Below are 25,725 nucleotides of genomic sequence, written 5' to 3'. Positions count from 1 at the left end.
ATATGATATTTGCCTTTGTCTGACTTACTTCACTTAGTATGATAATCTCTAGGTCCATCGTGTTGCTGCAAATGGCATTATTTCATTTTTTATGGCTGCATAATATTCCATTGTATATATACCACATCTTCTTTATCCATTTCTCTGGGTTTTTTTTCATTGTTCTAAATTCTTTTTTTTTTTCACACACACACACTGTATTTTATTTTTACAAGAGATAAATAGACTGACACCAAGCACTGTACAATCCATTTCTCTGTTGATGGACTTTTATTAGGTTGCTTCCATGTCTTGGATATTGCAAATAGTGCTGCAGTGAACATTGGGGTGCATATATCTTTTCGAATTATGGTTTTCTCTGCATATATGCCCAGTAGTGGGATTCCTGGATCATATGGTAGCTCTATTTTTAGTTTTTTAAGGAACCGCCATACTGTTCTCCACAGTGGCTGTACCAATTTACATTCCCACCAACAGTGCAGGAGGGTTCCCTTTTCTCCACACCCTCTCCAGCATGTATTGTTTGTAAACTTTTTGATGATGAAATCACAATAATAATAACTGTCCTTTACACATGTACCCACTTGAAAGATAACAATGTATTCATATCCATGATCTCTCCTGATTCTAATCATGAGTGTGAGGCAGGTAGCTTGGATGCCATGGGCCTCATTTCACTAGTGTGATTTCACCGAAGCAGAGGCTGTGAAGAGTAGAAGAGTTTACTATGGCAAGAAAAAGGATGAAGGCTAAAACTCAGGGGCCATGCAGCAGCTGACCATTTGGGCCCATCGCTCCTTTCTGTGTGAGTTTGCATGTAAAGTTTTCTTCTTTCTTAAGGCATAGATGGTGTCATCTACACAGGAACCAAGTTTTCACATTCCTGTTGGCTGATCTGGTGTGAAAGTACCAAGTGGCCAGAGGTCAGCAAGGCCACTTTGACCCTGAGATGCTGAAATTCTTGAAATGTTTTGGCCCAAACGTTTTCATTCCCTGCTGTGTTTCTTCACCTCTCTGCTCTGGGACAGCAGCCTATAGCACTTTACCAGCTGCCTCGGTGCCCCTGCCCTTCAGATAACATGAAGGAGCTAGAGAAAGCTCTCTCATTCCCCCCCGAGGGCCAGAGTGTTCCTTCCAGAATCCTTGAAAGACACACAAAATAGGTGCTGTTATCCAGTCCCCCACACTCCCCATCCCAAGGTCTCATCAACAAGGATGTCCATGACTCCCAGAACCTGACATCAGGACAGCCACTGGTAGAAGACAGTCCCTGCCCTTTTCTCATGCCAGGATGTCCAGGAGGCTTTGGCAGATCACAAAATGATCCTTCCCAACAATTAGAAAGCCAGTAGCCGTACATCTCTATAGCTGGGGAAATTCCCGCTCTGCCCCAAAGCCCCCACTGTTCCTAATCCCTAAATCATGCACATCCTGGCAAATGCTCAGATGCCAGGCAAACGCTCAGATGATTGAGTGAATCTCCCTGAGGAGATTCACTCAATCATCTGACCAACATTAAATCAGCAAATAGTTATTGAGAACTCTCTCTGTGCTAGACACAGGACGAGTTTCCAGGAGCTTGGTGGAACTGGGTAGAACAGAGACAGAAACAGATAATCATGCAGCATTACCTTTAGATGAGAGTCAGAGGAGGGTCACCTCCCCAGCCTGGGAAGGTATTGGACCAAGGAAGTCAGGTAATACTGTCTGGAGTAGATGGGCTTCAGCTGAAATCCAAAGGCTGGCTAGAGGTTAAGTGAAGAAGTGAGTGTAAGTAATACATTCTAGTTAGAGGGAACAGTGTAAACCAAGGCTCAGAGGCAGCTCTTGTCTCCAGTGTTGCTGGAGCAAAAACTGTGCATTGAGAAATGATGGGAGATGAGTCTAGAGATGTGGACAGGAGAGTCTTGTCTCCCAAGTTAAAGCGTGTGGATCGTTTCTCATAGACAGTGAGGGGCCACCAAGAAATGTTAGGTGGGAACTGACATGATCAGATTTTAACGTTAGAGCAACGCCTCTAGCTGCAGTGTTGGGAGGGGAGAAGACATGAAGCAGGGCTGCCCATTGGGAGGCTTTTTTTGGAAGTTAGGAACTATGAGGGCTGGACAAGGTAGTATGGATGGAGGAAGGGGCAGAATCAGGAAAGAACTGGTAATTAGGTGGATATGAAGGTAGTGAGGAGGGCAGAGGAACCTAGGGCAATTCCCAGGCTTCTACCTTGTGCATCTGGGAAGGTAGTGGTTCCATCCACCAAGAGGATCAAGGAGCAGGAGCGAGGTTATTGATGAGTTCAGTTTGGGGCCTGCTAAATTTGCAGTGTCGGTGAGAGATGCAGATGGAGAGGTAGTTGATAGACGAGCTATGTGGCTAGAGACCCAACATTGGGGAGGCATGAGTCTAAGTGGTAGGTGAAACCACAAGAGCCAACGAGATCATAGGAGAGTCAATTTTCATTTATCTTGATACGTGTACTGCCAGTATGTGAAAGATCCATATCAAGGAGATTCATGCCTTTTTGACAAAAGGAGGAGACTTTTCACAGCACTGAGAGTCTGAGCTTGACAGGCAAGCTGTGCCAATAGCCATCTGCTGACCCAGCTAGACCAGTGCCCACTTCTGCCAGGTGAGTGGTCAAGCATGGGGGTTTTTACAGAAACTCTTGTATTCCTCTTCCATATTAGAGCCTCACAAATTTGTCAACATGGTCCTTTTCTCTAGACCAGTGGTTCTCAATGCTGGTTAAACATTAAAATCATCTGGGGAGCTTTGCAAAAATACCAGTTGTGGGTCCCAATCCAGGAGATGCTAATTTAATTGGTCTGGGGTTAGGGCCTGGCCCTGAGTATTTTTTTTTAAAGGTCCCCAAGTGACACCAGTGTTCAGCAGAGTTAAGAACCATTGCTAAACAAGAAGTTCCCTCAGTGATTTATCAAATTACAGGGCTTTTAATTCTTAACCTCCTCTGGAAAATCTCCTATGACTCCGTTACAGTTTCTCTAAAAATCACTTGAACGTGTCAGAACCTACACTGGACACTGCACTCCATCCGTGGTCTTGGGCATACTGTCCCTGTCTTTGCATTCAACACGTATTTCTCCCTCGTGCCTGCAAGGCTCATGGGAAACTTTGTCAAATATCCTGTGCTTACAACCTCTGTCTACCACATTCTCTGAGTTACGTAACTAATAGACTTGTCAAAAAGACTTAGGAATCACCTGCTATGACTTCTGAATGAAACTTGGTTAGTTGCAAAGTATCCTTGCTTTCTCTTCTAAGTGCTCACAAGGCAGCACTCAACCCAGCAGTTCTTGAATGAATTTTCATTTACATTCAAATTACCTGGAGACTTTCCCCTCAGAGATTCTGATTATGAAGTGTGGGGTGGGAGCCCAGAATTTCACCGGGCATTTCTAAGTTAAGGTGGCAGGGACTGCAAAGAGTGGGAGAAGATATTTGCAAATCATGTATCTGAAAGGGGATTGATATTCAGAATATATAGAGAATTCCCCAAACTCAACAACAATAAAACAAACAATCCAATTCAAATATGGGCAAAGGATTTAAAAAACATTTGCCCAAAGAATATGTACAAATGGCCAGTAAGCACATGAAAAGATGATCAGTGTCACTAATCATTAAGAAAAGGCAAATCAGGGCTTCCCTGGTGGCGCAGTGGTTGAGAGTCTGCCTGCTGATGCAGGGGACACGGGTTCCAGCCCTGGTCTGGGAAGATCCCACATGCCGCGGAGCAACTAGGCCCGTGAGCCACAACTACTGAGCCTGCGCGTCTGGAGCCTGTGCTCCGCAACAAGAGAGGCCGCGATAGTGAGAGGCCCGCGCACGGCGATGAAGAGTGGCCCCCGCTCGCCGCAACTGGAGAAAGCCCTCGCACAGAAACGAAGACCCAACACAGCCAAAAAATTAAAAAAAAAAAAAAAAAAAAAAAGAAAAGGCAAATCAAAGTCATAATGAGATAACACTTCATATCCATTAGCATATCTATTATCAAAAAACCCCACAAAAAACAGAAAATAACAAATGTTACTGAGGCTATAGAGAAATTGAAACCCTTGTGCATTGTTGGTGTGATTGTAAAATGGTGCAACCACTATGGAAAACAGTATCTCAGTTCCTCAAAAAATTAAAAATAGAATACCATATGATCCAGTAATTCCACTTCTGGTTATATACTCAAAAGAATTGAAAGCAAGTATATGAAAAGATACTTGCGTACCCACGATCACAGCAGCAGCATTCACAATAGACAGAAGGTGGAAGTAACCCAAGTGTCCATTGATGAATAAACAGATAAACAAAATGTGACATACGCATAAAGTGAAATATTATTCAGCCTTAAAGCAGAAGGAAGTTCTGACACATGCTACAACATGGATGAACCTTGAAGACATTATGCTAAGTGAAATAAGCCAATCTCAAAAGAACAAATACTGTGATTCCATTCATATGAGGTATTTAGAATAGTCACATTCATAGAGACAGAAAGTAGAATGATAGTTGCTAAGGGCTGGGGGTGGGAAGGGAAGAATGGGGTGTTATCATTTAGTCATACAGAGTTTCAGTTTTGCAACATGAAAAACGTTCTGTGGATGGATGGTGGTGATGGTAGTACAACAATGTGAATGTACTTAATGCCACTGAACTGTAAACTTAAAAATGGTTAAAATGGTTAATTTTATGTTATGTATGTTTTACCACCATTTATAAAAGTAAGTATATATATATATATATATATTTTTTTTTTTTTTTTTTTAAGTGGCAGGGACTGTAGGAGTGCTAGACAGGTATGTGGCGGAAAACAAATCTCAATTACATAACTGCCGCCTCGGACAGGTCTTGGCCAGCACACATGGTGATGGGCCGTGGGACTCACTTTCAATCAACACATGGTGGAAGTTTATGAAAACAGTATTTAGTAGTTCAAAAGAAAGGAGATATCTAAGAATGCAAAACTAATGTCTCCCTATAAAATAGACACTAAAAAAAAAAGAGAGAAACCTTTAAAAAAAATCTCCAAGTTGTATATACAGAGATTTAAGAGGATGTAGCAGGAACTATCAAAATGGAGCAATGTGAGATTAGGAAAATTGACCTCTTTTAAAATGAAAAATATTTTGCAAAATTCAAATCATACAATGGAAGCATGAACATTAGAACAATGCAGAAAACCAACGATGAATGTAAATTCTCATAGTACTGATAGAAAATACATAAAGAAATGAAATAATGAGTGAAAAAATGGAGGCTAGAATTCAACACATTAAATATAAAAATACAGAATTTTTCAGGAGAAAGGGAAATGGAAGATAAGTTATAATAAAAAATATAGAAAAATATTTTCCTGATTTCAGTTCAAAATAGTTCATTGTTTACCAGAGAAAATTAAAGCTATATTCTGATGAAAGTTAATTGTTTATATGAATAAAAAAATCTATTGTTATACTGTCAGAAAAAAAATATTTTATTAAAAAAAAAAATAAGCATGTGCCAGACATTCTGTAACACTAAATGTCAGAAGAAGGTTGATATATGGCTATCAAATTTTGTGGTAATAAAATTACAACCCAGAATTCTGTATTCAGTAATTTGTGAAGAAAAAGAAAATTTCAGACAAAAAAAAGTACCCAGAAAGTAGACCACTAAAATCCTTAACAGAAAAGAAGTATTTTCTCCAAATACTCTGATCAACAAGAAAATTAATGAACATTAAAGTTTGAGAATGGAGAAGATGAGATATAAAAGATATGAGGTGAAAAATGAAACCAGTCAAACACTGACTTAATGTTTAAATGTTGTTAATATGGTTACAAAACAATGCAACTGTCAAAAATCATTCTTAATAAAAAAAATACATAAGAAATTTAATGATAATAATCTGGGTCTAAAAACTCAGATTACTCCAGAAAAAGAAAAACAACCAAAAACCCTTAGAGGGCTAACTTCCTCATTTTGTATCATGGGCAACATGAATATTGTTTCATTGTTGACATAGATGGAAAAATATAAGTTTAAATAAAATTTTAAATAAGAAAGAGAGTAGATGAATATAAACTAAAAGTGCCATGTTTAACTTCAAAATTAGGAGGAAGATTTGGAACGTTAGCACCAAGGTTAAAAACTAATACAGCAAATAGCAAGGAAACATAAAAAAAAAAAGTATAAAATAAGATGATAGAAGTGAGGTCAAACATATTATTACATTAAGTACAAATGGTTTAATCATTTTTATTAAAAGATGAAGAAACATGGATTGGGCAAAAACTAATTCTAAATATATGCTCTTTTAAACAAAATGGGACAGAAGGGAGGGAGAAAAAGAGTATAGATATACCAGGAAAATGTAAACCAAAGAAAGAAGGGAGAGCAGTATTAGACACAGTAGAATTTAATGCAGGAAACATCGAGCGATGCATTAAATGTGGCTAAAAGATATAATCCATTAGAAGACATACCATCTGTGAATATTTTTATTCTGAATAACATAAAAATATCAAAATATATAAAATAAACTTGTCAAAAACACAATCACAGAGGGAGACAACATATTTCTATCAATCTTCAACATGCTGAGTGACAAAAACAAATGAATATGTAAAGAATTTTAAGGATGTAAGAAACTTGACGTAATGGACATACACTCCTTCACATTCAAGAATGAACATATATCTATTTAAATGCTTATGCAATATTGGGAAATTTTGGCGACATTGTAAAGAAAATTGTGATACATTCCAAAAAGCAGAACTTGTTCTGTCAATAAGAGAAAAATAAAACTAGAGTTACTCTAGGATAATATATTCTGGGAACTTGATGTTGCCTGGGATCTGTGCACATCCACCTGCCACTATTAATTCAACATTCAGGGAGAACAAGACCCAAGACCTGTTATTTGACAAGCATCAAGTCTGTAGAATGCTTCCTTCTTTAAGAAAGAATAAATGTTTTAACAGAGAGGAACTAAGGAAAATGCAAAACGAGAGAATAGCATACAGAATTAAAATGAATGAGCTCCTCCAGCTGGACCTAAAAGAACATTTTAGGAGACTGGAATCGTCTTAAGAGGGCAAGAAGCTATGGCCTTTACAAATCAGAAGAGAACAAGAAAAAGCTGAGGTGATAATGAAATATGGTATGCAAAGATATGAATGAGTTATGGAAGGATGGCAAGGAAACTAAAACCCAACTACAGAATTAAAGTCTATTAGGTGGAACTAATGAGCAGAGTTTAATCTATAGAAAATCAAATCAAGTATGCAGAGGAAGTAATGTTATAAAGGATAGGCAATCAGTACCGAAGCCAATTTAAAAAGAGATGTCTAAATAATTATTGTAAATCCAGTTTTTAAACTGTATGCAAAAGTAAAATATATTCAAAGAGAAGATATGTATTGCTACACAAAATTCTGAAACACCAAATTTAGATTTAAAACCCCAGATAACATTTTTAAAATCCTGAAAAGTCTGGTGTTTCTCTGGAGAATGTAGGACAGGATGGGACAATGTAAATAAAATGTTCTGAATTCCTTGGTTCAACTGTGAGAGATTCATTTTATTCTTGACATTTAAAATTTAGAAATTAGGCGATTGGGATTGACATGTATACACTGATGTGTATAAAATTGATGACTAATAAGAACCTGCAGTATAAAAAAATCAAACAAAAAAAATAAATAGATAAAAATAAAATTTAGAAAATAATAGTTATCAGGACTTCCCTGGCAGTCCAGTGACTAAGACTCCGTGCTTCCACTGCAAAGGGCGTGGGTTCAATTCCTGGTCGGGGAACTAAGATCCCACATGCTGTGCTGCGTGGCATGGCCAAAAAAAAAGAAAAAAAAGAAATTAATAGTTATAGAATTCTTTTCCCCACTATTCTATCTTCCAAACCAAGGGGTCTAAGAAAACATACGTCACATGACAAAGGACAAAAAATAAAGGAGATGGCAAGGAAGCATTAAAAAAAATTAAAAGGAGCATGAAAATGATGAGATCAAATACTTCATTGATAACAACTAACATAAATGAACTAAATGACCCATTTTTAAGAGGTCTTCATATTGGGTCCAAAACTAAAATTCAACCATATATTGTTTACCATAGGCATCCCTAAAACAGAACAGTGTACAAAGCTTAAAAGAAAATGCTGACTACCAAATGTAAAATAGCTGGTGGGAAGCAGCTGCATCGCACAGGGAGATCAGTTCCGTGCTTTGTGACCACCCAGAGGGGTGGGATAAGGAGGGTGGGAGGGAGACACAAGAGGGAGGGGATATGGGGTTATATGTATACATATAGCTGATTCACTTTGTTATACAGCAGAAACGAACACAACATTGTAAAGCAATTATACTCCAATAAAGATGTTAAAAAAAAAAGAAAATGCTGAGAAAAGGTATAGCAGGCAGATGCAACAAACACTAAAGCAAAAGTCATGATATTAATGTAAGACTAAATGCAACTCTAGACAAATACTTTATGTTTTTCAGGATATTTATTTATTTTTAATTGAAGTATAGTTGAATTACAATGTTGTGTTAATTACTGCCTTACAGCAAAGTAACTTAGTTATACATATGTATACATTCTTTTTCATATTCTTTTCCATTATGGTTTATCACAGGATAATGAATATAGTTCCCTGTGTTATACAGTAGGACCTTGTTGTTTATCCATTCTATATATACCAGTTTGCATCTACTAACCCCAAACTCCCAATCCTTCCCTCTCCCATCCCCCCTCCCCCTTGGCAACCACCAGTCTATTCTCTATGTCTGTGATTCTGTTTCTGTTTCATGATAGGTTCATATTTTTGATTCCACATATAAGTGATATCATATGGTATTTGTCTTTCTTTTTCTGACTTACTTCACTTAGTATGATAATCTCTAGTTGCATCCATGTTGCTGCAAATGGCATTATTTCATTATTTTTTATGGCTGTGTAGTATTCCATTGTATATATGTACCACATCTTCTTTATCTGTTCATCTGTTGATGGACATTTAGGTTGTTTCCATGTCTTGGCTATTGTGAATAGTGCTGCTATAAACATAGGGGTGCATGTATCTTTTTGAATTATAGTTTTGTCTGGATATATGCCCAGGAGTGGGATTGCTGGCTCATATGGTAATTCTATTTTTATTTTTCTGAGGAACCTCCATACTCTTTTCCACAGTGGCTGCGCCAACTTACATTCCCACCAACAGTGTAGGAGGGTTCCCTTTTCTCTACACCCTCTCTAGCAAGGACAAATTCTTTAAGACAATTAGGGTGGTTTTATATAACTGAATAGTTCAATTCACAGTGAAGATACACTGTTGTGGAAATACATGCATCAATAAATGTTGATAGATGTAAAATTAATGTTGCATTCAAAGCACAATCATGGTAAAAGATTTCAAAATGCCACTCTCTAGGGCTTTTCTATATCAAGTAAAGAAACAAAAAAAAATAAATAGAGGAATTATGTAATATTATGAATATGATTTTTAAAATACATGCTGTATAATACCCCAAACTACAGAGAATGAAATTTCTTTTCCAGGGTTCATAGAACATTTACAAAAATTAACTCTGTATTAGGTTACAAATAAAATCTCTGCAAGTTCCTTAAAACAGAAATAATAAAGGTCACAGTCTCTAACCATTAGAAATGAATAATAATAAATAACAACAGGGGGGACAAGCAATAAATTATGGTCCATTTATATAATAAAGTACTGTGTAGCCATGGAAGACAATATTGTATGTAGAAGGATGTTTAGTAACACCAAATAATGGTCACCTTAAACAAATAAGTGAAAAAAGTCAGAAAGAGGTTAAAAGAGTTTAAAAAAAAAAGTGTATGCATACATATATACATAGGGAAATTCTAGAAACAATTTATGGCAAAATGTTAATGGTGGTTATAATTGGTGGTGAGGTTACATGTGATTTTTATTTTAAAATCATTAAAATATGATTTGGACTCTTGGCCAAGATTAATATTATGCTCACACTGTTTATAGTTTGTAGAATCCATATTCTTCCAGTTGTTTTGATAATGAAGATTAGTTTGCTTGTTTCTAGTCGTTTGGCTTTTTGTTGTTGCTGTTGTTGTTCTCCAAAATTCTTCAAAGATCAAATAACAGTGGTTAAAGAGCCTGGTCATCCTGGTCCCAAGCAGTAGACCAAACTATCCTTTGCTCTACTTGCTCTAGAATTAACCAGCCCACTCCCCCAACTTCCCTCAAACATTGTTTGGTCAGTAGTGTTTTGGGTTAGTTAGTTTGTTTCTTTGTTTTGGTCACTAATGTTTTCAGATCATTTTGAGCTATTTTTTTCATGATGTACTTCATGTAAGTTTGTACCATCTTCCTGTACATTGCTTGATTGTGTGCCTTCCCTCTTCCTTATCTCTAAATGTCCTTTTCAGTTATGAACCTGTGGGTTAGTCCTGCAGGCACTTTTTTTTTTTTTTTTTTAAGAACCATTCCTTTTCCCTCTTGTGTCTGCCTAAGTTTAAAGGTCCTGGCTGTTTATTACAGCCTGGCTTCTCCTTGACAATAATGACCTCTGAGCTGGAGTAGCTTCTTTCTCCTAAGATGTCTCTTACGCTGGCTTTACCCTTCTGCAAGTAGGGTCTTTCTGTTGGTCAGAGTGAGGTCCAGAGGAGTTCATCCAGTTAGACTTCTTTACTCCATTTCAACAAGGGAAATAGAAACACTTGGCTGATGCTCTTTTAGCCAAATGAGGCTTTCTGCAAACGTTTAGCCAGCACGAGTTCCCTTTCACTGCTCCAACTTCCCTCATGCCAGAAGAGTAGGGGCTAGGAATGCACCCTTCATTTCCTCCTTGTGGTCAAGAGGCTGGTAGAGCATGCTCACGATGATATCATACTGTTCCTCACCCTTTTCTGCTCACTCATGAGATATTTTAGGTGCTCTATCTTTAGGGTCATGAGTATCCATCATAAACCAATTTTTGGTCCAAAGCCATGTTGCCATATAGACATGCCAGTCCTTAAATACAGTTTTTAGTACTCTTTGTAATAATGTGTACATGTGTGTATTTGTGTGTATCACCAGGCACCTCCCCTCTCCTATTTGTTTTACCAGCAGTTCTACACTTTAGAGTGATTCGTGGTGTTATTACAGCTCTTTGATCATTTGCTCATCAGTCTCTAGGCAAATACCTGCCCCCCCACCCCATGCTCATGAGATGCAAACATTTCATTACTAGATATGAACCCCCCTTTCAGCATATGGTGAATCATGACCCAGAAAACTACATCCAGTATTGACACTGTTTTCTTCCATTTAATCTCAGAATCCCAACTGTCAGCAGAAAGAACGGATGACAACATCATCCCTATTCCCAAGTTTTTCACTGTCTTGCCGAAAACTAGTGGGACATCAGGTCAGACCAGATGATAAGGGACCTTGAATGCCTGGAAAAGGAATTGGACACAAAGTGATAGTCAGTAAGAAGTAATTCTTAGTTCTTGAGAAGGGAAATAATTGAAACTAGTGGTTCTCCTAGGGTAAAGTATTCATATGCAGAGCAGACTGAAATGGAACGAGACAATTCTGAAGACTAGAGGCAGATGCTGGGGCCAGTGAGCAGGCTGTTACTCAGAAACTGGAGGCGCTGCCACAAGGAATGGAATGAAGGGGCAGAGCTGATAGATAATACAAAGCAAAACTTGGTAAATTGGTTTCTGGTTTGGTCTGGAAATTTGGGGAGGAGGAAGGAGGCTGAAAGTAAATAACACCAATTATCAACCCGCTGAATGTGGAGAATGACATTTACATTGAAAAAGTTAGGAAAATCTGTGTTATTCAGTTTTTGAGGTGGAGGTGGGAGGAAGATAAGTTTGAGAGTAAGATCTATTTATATATTTAAAAGTCACACCTTATATATGCTTGGAGCACTGTGTAAATGCGTGTGATTCCATCAGCAGCAGGATGCCTTTCTGACCAAACTAAATTCAGTATATGATTTCACACTCCAATCAAAATAGAGTTAGTCAATCAAATCAAATTACTTTTCTCTTTCTACTATTTCTTCTTTAGTTGGGGCTGCTTTCTGTTGGCTATTTTTGTCTAGTTCAAAGTGATTCACCCAGGGAGGCCAGTCCCTCCAATTGGACTGTGATTTATTAAATACGTTCATCCAAATGACTAACTCTGTGCTCATCTCCCAAACCCTCCAGTGTCCTAATCTAGCTCATGCACCCAGCCACTCCTAACCACTGCAGGCAGATGTTGCCACAGAGTTCCCATGTCATAGTTTTTTTGATTTATTCATTAATTGCTTCTGAGGGGTGAAAGTAAAAATTTATACCATTTCATCTTTTATAGCTGGTTCTGAAAAGCATCATCGTTCCCTTCCATCCTCTTTCTTTTTTTTTTTTTTTTTTTCAGGGAGTGGACCAACCCCTCTCTGATCCCATGGCCCTCTCTGTGCCTCTGTTTCTTTTTTTTTTTTTTTTTAATTTATTTATTTTATTTATTTATTTATTTTTGGCTGTGTTGGGTCTTCGTTTCTGTGCGAGGGCTTTCTCTAGTTGCAGCAAGCGGGGGCCACTCCTCATCGCGGTGCGCGGGCCTCTCACTATCACGGCCTCTCGTTGCGGAGCACAGGCTCCAGACACGCAGGCTCAGTAGTTGTGGCTCACGGGCCTAGTTGCTCCGCGGCATGTGGGATCTTCCCAGACCAGGGCTCGAACCCGTGTCCCCTGCGTTGGCAGGCGGATTCTCAACCACTGCGCCACCAGGGAAGCCCCTCCATCCTCTTTCTTAAATTGAGATTTTTCACCCTGAAATTCATATCTTTTCTCATCATAAACTCATTTCTCCATTACATGAGGCCATGCAAGGTATCAGGGGATCTTGGCACATTTACTCGTATCTGATAAAAAAGAAGGGAAGGCAGTTGGCATCCATGGAGTCCTATGGCACTGTGCTAAGAAATCTGTATTCATTATGTTTAATGCTATTCTACAAGGTGATACCACTATTCCCATTTTCCAGCTGAGGAAACTTGGACTCAGAGAGATGAAGTAAGAATAAGTAATGTGCTCAAGGCCACAAATCTAGGAAATGCAGACCCAGGTTTGTTGAACTCCTGGGTTATACTCTTTTCTATTTTCTGACAAATCTGTATTTCTAGGTATAGAATACTGTTGGTATGTTGTTCTCCACATCAGAAACCAGTGGTGCAGAGGAACAGTCGAGAAGTGCTTTATACCTCACAGGCCCTGGTGTATAGGTCTCCAGACACTCCCAACCCATACACACCCTCGCATGAACAAGGCTCATGGGTTTGAAAGAGATTTGGGGGAAATGAAATGGCATGCTCCTAATTATTTTGAACTAAGGAATCCATTAGCTATAATTTTTATTGAAATTGAAAATACAAGAAATAATCTTACAGCATGAAGAAACTCCTTTAAATTAGACCCAATTTAGAAGTTTTGAGGTTTTGATTTCAGCAGTTCCTCCCTGCAGTGCCAACATGTCAGGTACACTTAGTAAACCTGAGTCTTTTCTCTTCTCTGCCCTTTCACATTAGCCGTGTGGGCAACCGTTGCGAGCTGAGCTTCTGAGCTGCACAGTGTCAGTGCTTTCTCAAAAGTCTTCCCATTTCATCTAGGCTTTCAAATGTAGTGCTGTAAAGTTGATTATCTTATTCTCCTATCATTTAATAAAACCTCTTGCGTTTATAGTGATGCCCCCATTTTTATTCCTAATATTGGTGGTTCCTCCTCCTCTTCCCCCTTCACCTCCTCTTCCCCCTCTTCCTCTCTCTCTCTCCCAAAGAATTGTCTATTTTATTGATTTTTGTCAACAACAGCAAAAAGAGCTTTTGATTTTACTTACTGTCCAGTTGTTTTGTTTTGTTGTGGGCTATAGCCTTCATCTTTAGTGCTGCCCTTTTCAGCTTTATTTAGCTTTCTTTTGTTCCTTTTCCAGCTTCCTGAGTTGGAAGTTTGATTTATTTATTTTCATCTTCCTTGTTTTCTAAGAAATTTATTTAAGGCTACAAGCGTCCTATAATCAAACTGCACATTTACTAGATTGATATGTAACTCTTCCATATTTTCACTTTCTTCTTAAACAAGAAGTTACTTAAGAATATATGGGGTTTTTTAAAATTACCATATTGTTGCAGATTGACTTCCCTGGGAAACAGATTCTGAGATGGAGATTGCAATGCATAGTGTTATTAGTTTTAAAGCGAATGCTTTTGGGATCACTACTTGTGGAAGGGATGGGACAGAGCAGGATGTGGTAAAGAATTTGGACTGGGATGGCCCTGCTGAGTTGTTTCCCATTGGGTTGAGGGGACCAGGCCTTTATGCCCCTTCCCATTTGTATCATGCAGTAATTGTATGTGGGTTGCCCAGGAAGGGGGCATGACCTTGGGCAAGGCAGATCTTTCCAGCTAAGGCAGTTCCTGAAAAGGGCTGACAGCTGAGAACTGTCTTCCAGCAGCACTCCCAAGTAGCTGGGGAAGTAAATCCTTTCCAAAAGGGGATCTGGTTGGCACAGTTCAGCACATACTACAAATATTTACAGTTTAATATTTTAACTAACTTTTGGCTGTTGACATTTAATCTGTATAAGACATTTCCCCATAGTATTTAATTAGATGCGTGTACCAAAATGTATTTAGCAGTCCCATCTTGTGAGACATTTAAATTGTTTGGAATTTTTTGCTATTATAAACATACTGCCAAAAATATCCTCAGGGCTGAAATCTTGTAGAAGTACTAACAGTAGTCTCAGAGGTAGTGCTGTTATTTTTGTCCATAGTTACTTTCTTTTTTTAAGATATATATCTATATCTATATTTTATTCCTCCTCACCTGTTTGTACTGTATACACTATTCTACAACTGTAACTTCTCTCTTTGTAATAAATTCTGATAAGTTGTCCATAATGGCTCATGAGAAATATCCTCACTTTTTAATTTTGTTTTTTCTTTAAGTTTGAGATATAATTGACATACAGCAATGTATAAGTTTAAGGTGGATAGCATAATGAATTGACTTACATACATCATGAAATGATTATCACAATAAGTTTCATGAATACCCGCCATCTCATAGAGATACAAAATTAAAGAAATAGAAAATTTTTTTTTCTTGTGATGAGAACTCTTAGGATTTACTCTCTTAACAGCTTTCATACATAACATAAGCAGTGTTCATTATATTTATCAAGTTGTACATTATAACCCTAGTACTTACTTGTCTTATAACCGGAAGTTTCTACCTTTTGACCACCTTCATCCAGTTCCCCCTCCTCCCACCCCCATCTCTGGTAGCCACAAATCTGATCTCTTCTTCTGTGAATTTGTTTGTTTGTTTTTGAAGTATAACGGACCTGCAACACTATGTTAGTTCCTGTTATGCAACATAGTGATTTGGTATTTCTATACATTTCAAAATGATCACCACAGTAAGTCTAGTTATGATATGTCACTATATAAAGATATTACAGGGACTTCCCTGGTGGCGCAGTGGTTAAGAATCTGCCTGCCAATGCAGGGGACATGGGTTTGAGCCCTGGTCCAGGAAGATCCCACATGCCGTGGAGCAACTAAGCCCGTGTGCCACAACTACTGAGCCTGCACTCTAGAGCCCAAGAGCCGCAACTACTGAGCCCGTGCGCCTAGAGCCCATGCGCCTAGAGCCCGTGCCCCACAATGAGAAGACTGAGCACCGCAACAAAGAGTAGCCCCCGCTCACTGCAACCAGAGAAGGCCCGTGCACAGCAGCAAAGACCCAACACAGCCAAAAATTAATTAATTAATTAATTAATTAAATTTCTAAAAAAAAAAGATATTACATAGTTATTGACTGTATTCCCCACACTGTACATAGCAATATATATATGATTATTTTGTGTAGCTGATCTCTTAAGTTCAAATGCATTTTAACAAACCTATGTTTTTACTCACTACCACTATGTTTACTGTTTTTGACATCATATTTTACATATTTTTGTTTTGTGTATCACTTAACTACTTATTGCAGATATAGATGACTTTACTACTTTTGTCTTTTAACATTTCTGCTAGCTCTCTACATGGTTAATTTACTGCCTTTACTGTATATTTGCCTTTACTGATGAGTTTTTCTTTTCATAATCTTCGTTTCTAGTTGTGGCCTTTTCCTTTTTATTTAAAGAAGTCTCTTTAACATTTCTTGTAAAGTTGGTTTAGTGGTGCTGAACTCTTTTAGCTTTTGCTTGTCTGTAAAACTTTAGATCTCCCCATCAATTCTGAATGAAAGTCTTGCCGTGTAGAGTATTCTTGATTTTAGGTTTTTACCTTTCACCACTTTAAATATATCATACCACTCCCTTCTGCCTGCAGAGTTTCTGCTAAGAAGTCAACTGATAGCCTTATGGAAGTTCTTTTGTATGTAACTCATTGCTTTCTCCTTGTTGCTTTTAATAGTCTCTTTATCTTTAATTTTTGCCATTTTAATTGCAGTGTGTCTTAGTGTGGTCCTCTTTGGGTCGATCCTTTTTGGGACTCTCTGTGCTGCCTGGACTTGGATGTCTGTTTCCCTTCCCAAGTTAAGGAAGTTTTCAGCTGTTATGCCTTCAATTATGTTCTCTGCCACTTTCTGTCTCTCTTCTCCTTCTGGGACCCTTATAATGTGAATGTTAGTACATCTGATGTTGTCCAAAATCTCTTAAACTGTCCTCATTTCTTTTTATTCTTCTTTCTGTTCAGCTTCAGTGATTTCCACTAACCTGTCTCATATAATCTACTGTTGATTCCTTCTGTGTATTTTTCATTTCAGTTATTGTGTTCTTCACCTCTGTTTGGTTCTTCTTTATATTTTCTAACTCTTTTTATTAAAAACTTCCCACTCTGTTCATCCATCCTTCCCCCAAATTCTTTGAACATCTTTACGCTTATTACCTTGAACTCTCTATTGGGTAGATTGCCTTTCTCCACTTCACTTAGTTCTTCTTCCGGGGTTTTAACTTGTTCCTTTGTTTTGAACGTACTCCTCTGTTGCCGTTTTGCCTAATTTGCTGTTTTTATTTCTATGAATCTGGTATTTGTTATGTTTCCCGACCTTGGAGAAGTGGCCTTTTGTAGGAGACATCCTGTGTGTCCTAGCAGCTCACTCCCCTCTGGTCACCAGAACTATATGCTCTAGGGGTGCCCCCTATGTGGGCTGCGTGGGTCCTTCCGTTGTGGCGGGCTGACTAACAGGTGGTCCGGTCGGCATGGCCGGCTCCCCATCCAGATGCTTGCCAGGCCCTGCCTTGTGCAGAGGCTGCTGTTCACTGGTGGGTGGGGCCGGGTCATGAGGCTGCTGGCTTGGAGCCCTGGGGTTTCCCAGGGCTAGTGCTGGCCTACTGTTGGGTGGAGCTGAGTTCTGGAATAGGTAATTGTGGGTCCCAGATCTAGTGTTGGCCTGCTGGTGGGCAGGGCCAGTTCTTGACACGGCTGACCGTGGGGTCCGAGGTGTCCCGAATCTGGTGTCAACCCACTGGTGGATGGGGCCGGTTCCCAGGGTGGCTGGCTGAGAGACCCAAGGTGTCCCAGAGCTAGTGGTGGCTTACTCTGCCTGTGGGTGGGCAGGGCCGGGGCCCGGTGGGCCCAGTGCTGGCCTGCTGATGGGTGGGCTGTGTCCTGGTATGACAGGCTGCAGGGCTGCAGTGCTCCTGGGGCTGGTGCCTGCCCACTGGTGGGTGAGGCAAGGTCCTGGGGCTAGTGCCAGCCCACTGGTAGGTAGAGCTGGGTCCTTGGGCTAGTGCTGGCCTACTGGTGTTTAGGGCCAGGTCCTGGGCCCTCTAGTGGACAGAGGCAGTCCTGGGACAGCTGTGGGCTCAGGGGGTCTTAAGGCAGCAGGTCTGCTCATGATTGGGGCTGTATCTCTCCCCAGCTGGCTGCATCTCAGTACTGGGACTGAAAAGCTGGTGGGTGGGACTGGGTCCCGGCACTAATAAGATAGAGGGCGGATTCCAGAATGGCCCTTGCCAGCGCCAGTGTCCATGTGGTCGAACAAGCCCCCCAGAATGGCACCCACCAGTGTCTATGTCCCTAGGGTGAGCTCCAGTTGCCTCCTGCCTCTCTGGGAGGCTCTCCAAGATCAGTAAGTGGGTTTTACCCAAGCTTCTTTCAAATTACTGCTTCTGCCCTGGGTTCCAGAGCAGGTGAGATTTTGTGTGCACCCTTTAAGAGTGGAGTCTCTATTTTCCACAGTCCTCTGGATCTCCCAAAAGTAAGCCCTGACACCTTCAAAGCCAAACGTTCTGGGGGCTCATCTTCTCAGTGCAGGAACCCCCAGGCTGGGGAGCCTGATGTGGGGCTCAGACTACTCGCTCCCTGGGGAGAACCTCTGCGATTGTAATTATCCTCTCGTTCGTGGGTCACACACTGAGGGGTATGAGTCTTGACCATACCGCATCTCTGTCCCTCCTACCTGTCTCATTGTGGTTCCCTCTCCATATATTTAGTTGTAGAAGATGTTTTCTGCTAGCCTTCCGGTTTTTCTCATCAATAGTTGCTGTGTAAATAGCCGTAATTTTCGTGTGCCCATGGGAGGAGATGAGTTCAGGGTCTTCCTACTCCACCGTCTTGACCACTACCTCAAAAATCCATAGGTACTTTCTTAAGATAAACTTACAGAAGTAAAATTACACAGAAATGTACATTTCGAGGCTATTGATATATAGTGTTATTTTGGCTAATTTACTTCAATACCAGCAGTGTAGGAGAGTTTCTATTTCATTGCTTTCTTAGCAACAAGGACGTTCCCTATTTTAAAATTGTTAACAATTTGATAAGGTGGCAATAATGCCTTATTATTGTTTCTATCCAATGAAGTATGATTTAAATGAGTATAAAAACAAATGGCATTTCCCAGCCTAAAATAACGGTACCAGATACTGTGTGGCAAGAGCAAAGATTTAGATTTTGTGCTTTTACTCAAATCAGAATATTTTAAAATTATTACAAATATGCTTGTATTTTCTTGATGATTAGCTAATGCCAAGTGCTGTCATATGATTTCATTGCCCCTTTTATCTTTGTGTCACATGGCATAATGGTGAAGAACCACCCCCAGAGTCAGATTATCTGGATTTGAATCCTGTATTTATCAGTTCATAGCTGCATGACCTAGGACAAGTTACTTAACTCTCTGTTCTTTAGTTTCCTCATCTTTAAAATGGGCATATTTGTATCTACCTCTTAGGGTTGTTAGGAGTAGTCAACCAGATAAGTCATGTAAATTGCTTAGGACAGTCTGGCATGTTGTAAAGGTTAACCATTATTAATAAGGCGTTTTTCAAATTGGGGGCTAGACACCTCTAAGGTGGAGAGGGCCATCCAGGGACATATTGTCAGGGGTCAGAATAAGGGGTAGCCATGTCTGGGTGCTGTTGTCCATGGTGCTGAATCATAGTTATGTAATTCCCCAAAGGACATTGCTGCTCTATAGAGTTGGTGGAAGAAGAGTCACATGACTGCCCAGAGTCTTCTATAAACTAAATCCTGGGTTCCTGAAATGAGCCAGAAAATTGATCCTCAGGCAGTCTGTAATCTAGAGATAGTATTAATAATTTGCCCAGGTCTGAAAGCCAGCACAGATGCCGGGGCAAGTATGGGCTTTGCATCAGGCAGACATGGGTTTGAATAATGGCTTAGCTGCCTGCAAGGAGTCTGATCCTAGATACAGTGGCATGATAATTCCTTGAAAGATTATTTTGAGGATTATATTAATGTGGAGAAGGCAGTAGATTCTCAATAAATAGCAGCTATTCTTCAGATTGTTATGGGAATCAGGAAGTGGGGAGAAGGAAAAGGAAAGGAGAATTAGAGAATGGAGATGGAGGGGTACAAGAGGAGGGAGGGGAGGGAGAACACAAGAGGTTCATCAAGTGGAGAATGCTCACAGGCCAGCTCACCACAAGCTCCTCCTGGCCCACAGGAACTTTCCAAGCTTAATGCGGTTTCACACACTTCTAAACTTGGGTGTGGTCTCTGTGGTGTGGCTTTGTTGTGGTTATTGTTAACACACACACAAGCACACACCACGCCACTGCCACCACAATACCTGATATTTTTATAGTGCTGTCTTTTTCTAGTTCTGCCTGAGCCCCATACTCATATCTTGATGTGTCTCTTCTGTGACTGTTCCATTCCTGACACAGGGATGCTCTGTGGCATGAATAGGGCTGTCATTTTCTCACCCTCTCAGGCTTTTCTGTTTGTTGGGTTTTGCCCTTCACTTTATGGTGGGAGACTCCTATTATGTGCTCTGTGCCCTCTCAAGATTATATATTTGGCACAAAATGTGATAGGAGGAGTATGAAACATAGATCCAGATAGTAAAGAAAGGAAAATTCCCCAGGGAATATAAATCATAACATGAGAATTTTAGGAGCTCGGCTGGATGACAGACATCTGACAGTCATGGGGCTCTGGCTTCCCTGTAATGTTTTCCTGCCTTGGGAAAGTGGAACTGACTTAAGAGATCCAGAATCTGTCTGCTTTAGGGCCCCCTTAAGGAGAAGGAATAGCTCCAGATAGTCCAAGCTTCTCTTCTTCTTTCTGTCCCTTACATTAATGTAAAGCAGTGCTTATAAACACTGGAATGCATCAGAATCCCCAGGGCTCTATAAAACACAAATTGCTGGGCCACGCTGAATTTCTATAGATCTGGGGTGGGTTCTGAGAATTTGCTCTTCTTACATGGTCCCAGTTGATGCCAATACTGCTGGTGTGAGGACCACACTTTAAGAACCACTGATAGGAAATTTTACTTGCTATGATACTCATAAAACATTATACAAATAATTCCCATAGCAACCCTGTGAAACATGTACTACTACTATTATTATACCCATTTAGAGATGAAGAACACTGGTTTAATGTCACATACTAGTAAGTGGTAGAGCCAAGATGTGAATTCTGTTCTAATTCCAGTGCCAGACTTGCGCTTGGTGCTTTGGGAAGAAGGCTCCCTGACACTGGATGTGAGTCATTTTCCCCAGGCGTTAGTGTTGTGACAGAGGCCTCCTCTCATGCTCTTATCCCTACATCAGCCCCTCAGCTCTGGAGTCCAGAATCAGACCTTGGTCCTGATGTTTATAGCCCCACTTCTTTAGCATTTCCACTGCAGCGTGCCCCTAATGGCAGAGCCAAGTGAACACTCTCCCACATTTTTGAGAGCAAAGGTGGCCCCAGGGCAAGAACTTTATTTTTTTCCGAAGTCTCATGTTTTACCTCAAACTTCCTGAATATTTTGCATTCTATGCCATTCTCTGTTCATGTTGAATATAATGTAGATGTTTTGCCCCTCAAATAATATTGGCTTTCCACGTGCATGCCATGGTTTTTCCTCTGGCTTCTAATTTACCTTCCAGTTTGAGGATGAGGATTTAGGCTCTCCATAGTTGGTTTATTGATGGTATCAGCACTTAGCACAGGACCTGGCACTTAGGTACTCAATAGGTATTCATCCAGAGGTGTTATGGTGAAAGAAAGACCATGGGCTTTGGAACTAAACAGACTTGAGTGCAAATACCAGTTCTGTCACTTACTGATGGATGAACTTAAGAGAATCACTCTGGGGCTGTTTTTACAGCTGTAAAATGGGCATCAAAATACCTTCCTAGCAGGGGTTGGTGACTATTACAGATGCAGTGTGCAAAGCACCAGATGTGTGATAGTCTATAAATGAAGTTTGCTGCTATAGCTTCTATTTTAATGACTTGTAGAACAGGTGGACAAATAAATGAATGAATGAGCCCACTTGAGCTGTGATGGCCCTGGGATTTAAACACTCCCCAGTCTGACATTGCCTGCCTGTACCAAAGGCAGCCCCTCAAGTAGCAGGTCTCAGCTTCTCCCAGGAGACTGAATGCCTCTCCTGGTCCCCTGCACCTGGGCAGCTCTGTTCAGCCTGACATTTTCACACCTCTGCCAGAGCAGGGCTTCTCATATTCACTCTGAGGCCACTAATGAGATGCAGAATCCTCAAATGCAAGTCCTCTCTGAATTCTTATGGGTAGCACACAAATCCAAGGCTTTTATTTTTATGTTTATGTAAGGACTTATATACTGGTAATTTACTAAATGAGTTATTAGGAATTACTCATATTTGCTATTCATGAAATCAAATTAGATCTTTACCAAGTTCTCCAGGGGCTCTAGTTGGGTTATCTGTGAAGTCAAGCTGCTTCTAAATGTTCAGCAACTACTGGCTCCTCACTCAGCCAGATGGTTCGAGAATCCTGTGACCTGGGGGAAGGTCACGCTGTTATCATTGCAATGTCAGACTTGTTTTGAGTTGGTTGTGGTGTTCAGCTACTGCTCTTCTTGCTTTTTAATTAGAAATGGTAGTTCATTTAACTTCATCATTATCACATTAGTCTGTGGAGGATAATTGGTTAACCTGACAGCATGCAGTGATACAAATTTGCATCAAAGGTATTTTAGGCCTATAATTTTCCAGTTACTAGATTTTAAGACATGAGCAAGCTGCAGTTCAAGCATGAATCATGCATACTCTCTTGCTAAACAGATACATATGTAGTCTGAACCCAAACATGCTTCTTCAGTTGTTTTGGTTATTTACGACTGCGTAACTAACTATCCTAAAGCGTAGTGGCTCAACCGTTATTTTATTATTCTGCATGATTCTGTGCATCCAGAACTCGGGCAGGGCTCAGCGGGGACAGCTTATGTCCACTCCACATCATGTCTACTAAAGCTGTAAAATGAAAAGTGGCTTCATGTCCGGCATCACAGCTAGGGTGGCTTACATGACTGCGTGCTGGCTGGATGGCTTGACTGGGATCTTACCACAGGGGCTTCAGGTGTCATCATCAGCTGGGTTGCTTGGTTTTCCTCCCTCTGTCCACATGGTTTCTCTGTGATCTCTCCAGCAAGGTGGCTGAACTCCTGACATGGCAGTCCAGTGCTTCCAAGAGCACAAAAGTGGAAGCTGTCAGGCCTTCAGGCTTAGGCCTAACACTGCCACAACATCACTTCTACTGCAAGTTAAAGCAAGTCACAGGCACAGCCCAGACTCAAGGGGTAGAGAATAAAAAGGACATGAATATCAGGAGGCATGAACCATCAATGTAATAGACTATGACAAAAGTGACAGTTCCTTGATGAATTCAAGCAAGTTAACCCCTAACATACTGTAAGTTAAGCCTAATAAAGTGACTATTATAAGTTTATAGATTATAGTTTATAGTTATAAATTTATGGGTAATTATTTTAATATTAAAATATATACACCAATTCATGTTTTTTATTATAAGTGATGCAGAACTAATATTGTCATCAATTTTACGTCACCTAGTGTCTTTTGTTCCTCTCCAGTTCTTTGTTAGCACCCAGTTCTTTTTCTATTGGGAAGTGCAAACAGGTGTGGTAGGACTTTTGCGCCATGCAAATAGTCTCAGTCAAAAAAGGTTGAGAACCACTTTTCTAGTGGTCAAGAAGTGAACCCTTAGAAGTCCTCTAATAACTAGAGCTACAAAGTGGGCAGAACACTGTTTCCACCCTGAAGGAGCTCAGTCTCGCAGGAAAGAGTGGGCAAGTACACTGCAGTGTGTGGTGAGTGCCGCAATGGAGAAAAGCCCAAGGAGCTATTGGATAGCAGAGAAGATATGTCCAGCCCCGTCCAAGCAATTAAAGGGAGCTTCTTAGAGTAGGTGATACTTGAACTGAACTCCAAAGGCTGAATAGGAGTTGCAGAGTTGAAGAAGGATCAGCAAGAGCAAAAGCCCAGAGATGGTACAGTTATCAAGATGTGACTTGTCACAAGTCTGGGAAGAGAGAGGGGTTTGTGTCTTTCTAGTTTTTAGTGATTCTTCCATTTAAAAAATATACTCATTACGGTCTGTTATAAATCATCAGACACATATAAACAAGCTCCCCCAATCTGATGCTATATTCGTAAATTAATGTTTTTATGAGAGCAAAGGGGAGATGAAGAGGTGTTTGTTCCTGGATAATTGGCGATGGCTGATTCATTGGAATGAATAGAGAGACCTGGGGTGCAATTCAATACCTATTGAATTTGCCATCTTCCTTCTGACTTGTGATTTCCATGCCAGCATCTGTACAGAACAAACAGGATTTGATCCAGTATATGAAATTGCAGAGCTAGAAAATGTGTTCAAAACCATGACTCCCACCCCCTCGTTTTTAGACAAGGAAACTGAGGCCAGGGGAGCTGAAGCAAGTGCTAAGAGTGGCATAGCTGTAGGGATGTACAACACTCTTCTCCCACCCAAGCCTGACAATATCCAATCTGAGTGTTATTTAGAAGATCCTATTACATTTTTTTCTGTCAGCAAAGATGTTCAGGGTGGTAATAAGAAGATTGTTGGCACTGCAAAGAGCCTCCAAGAGGGAAGTGATAAGATAGGCTGCTGAAAGAGAAATGCCAAGAGATGTCAGCTGGAGCAAGCCCTCTTGTGCAGTAGCCATCACCTCTATCAAAGGATGGAAAACCAGAGGGGACTGTCACGTGGGAGCATGGTCAGCAGTTACCATCTTGAGAGTCAGGCAGTGTTTCCTGTTGGAAATTAAGAATGGTGCAGTTTCACTAAGCTATTTACAAAAACAAGTGGCAGATCCGATTTGGCCTATAGGCAATAGGCCCCTGGTTTAAATAGTAGCCTGGGGATGATTATAGTGTATACTCCCGAACAGCAAAGCAATTTTTTTAAGCCCAAGTTTTCTACATGTTGTCAGCCTATATATAGTTAACAAATAAGAAGACATGCAAAATAATTATCCTTTGGCCTAAGAAGAGGCTTTCTCAAAGTACCCATAGTATCTGGTGTCATAGTAATTTGTAGCACTATTTGAAAATCTGCCAGTTTCCTTAAATAACAGAAGTAGGTTTATATGTCTTACCTCCATTTAAGTTGCTGTAATAGAAAACAAAATACCTGTTATGTGCCTTCCATAAATGCATCTAGTAAATGGAGAAATAAACTGGGATAAAAGCTGTTTTGAGTTATATTTGAAAAGGAAAAAAATTTATATTAATATACTTGTTATTCAATCTTGAATGTGTAAATTTAAAAGAAAACAAACCTTATGCCACACCTTCAAGTTATGTAAACGTTTATTAATACATTTCAGACAAACTTCAAAAATATGAATAAAAACACTAAATTATGTTCATTCTAAAAAAAAAAAGAAAAGAATGGTGCAGTTTCACTAAAAATAGAACTACCATATGATCCAGCAATCCCACTCCTGGGCATATATGTGGAGAAAACCATAATTCAAAATGACACAGGCACCTCAATGTTCATTGCAGTACTATTTACAATAGCCAGGACATGGAAGCAGCCTAGATGGCCATCAACAGAGGAATGGATAAAGAAGATGTGGTACATACAATGGAATATTACTCAGCCATAAAAAAGAATGCAATAATGCCATTTGCAGCAACATGGATGGACCTAGAGATTATCATACTAACTGAAGTAAGTCAGACAAATAAAGACTGATATCACTTATATGTGGAATCTTAAAAAAAATGGTACAAATGAACTTATTTACAAAGCAGAAACAGACTCACAGACTTCGAAAACAAACTTATGGTTACCGAAGGGGAAACATGGGGGAGGGATAAGTTATGAGTTTGGGATTAACAAATACACACTACTATATATGAAATAACTAATCAACAACGACCTACTGTATAGCA

General features: G+C 40.0%; 1 protein-coding gene across 7 annotated transcripts in view; it reads left to right on the top strand.

Annotated features, from left to right (window-relative positions):
• DGKG (diacylglycerol kinase gamma) overlaps positions 1-25,725 on the top strand; it is a 203,295-nt gene that overhangs the window by 6,314 nt on the left and 171,256 nt on the right. The window lies entirely within an intron of this gene.

The sequence above is a fragment of the Balaenoptera acutorostrata genome, chromosome 4, assembly GCF_949987535.1.
Source record: "Balaenoptera acutorostrata chromosome 4, mBalAcu1.1, whole genome shotgun sequence".
NCBI lineage: Eukaryota > Metazoa > Chordata > Mammalia > Artiodactyla > Balaenopteridae > Balaenoptera > Balaenoptera acutorostrata.
The sequence above is the reverse complement of the archived record's forward strand: the minus strand, read 5'-3'. Positions and strand labels throughout refer to the sequence as shown.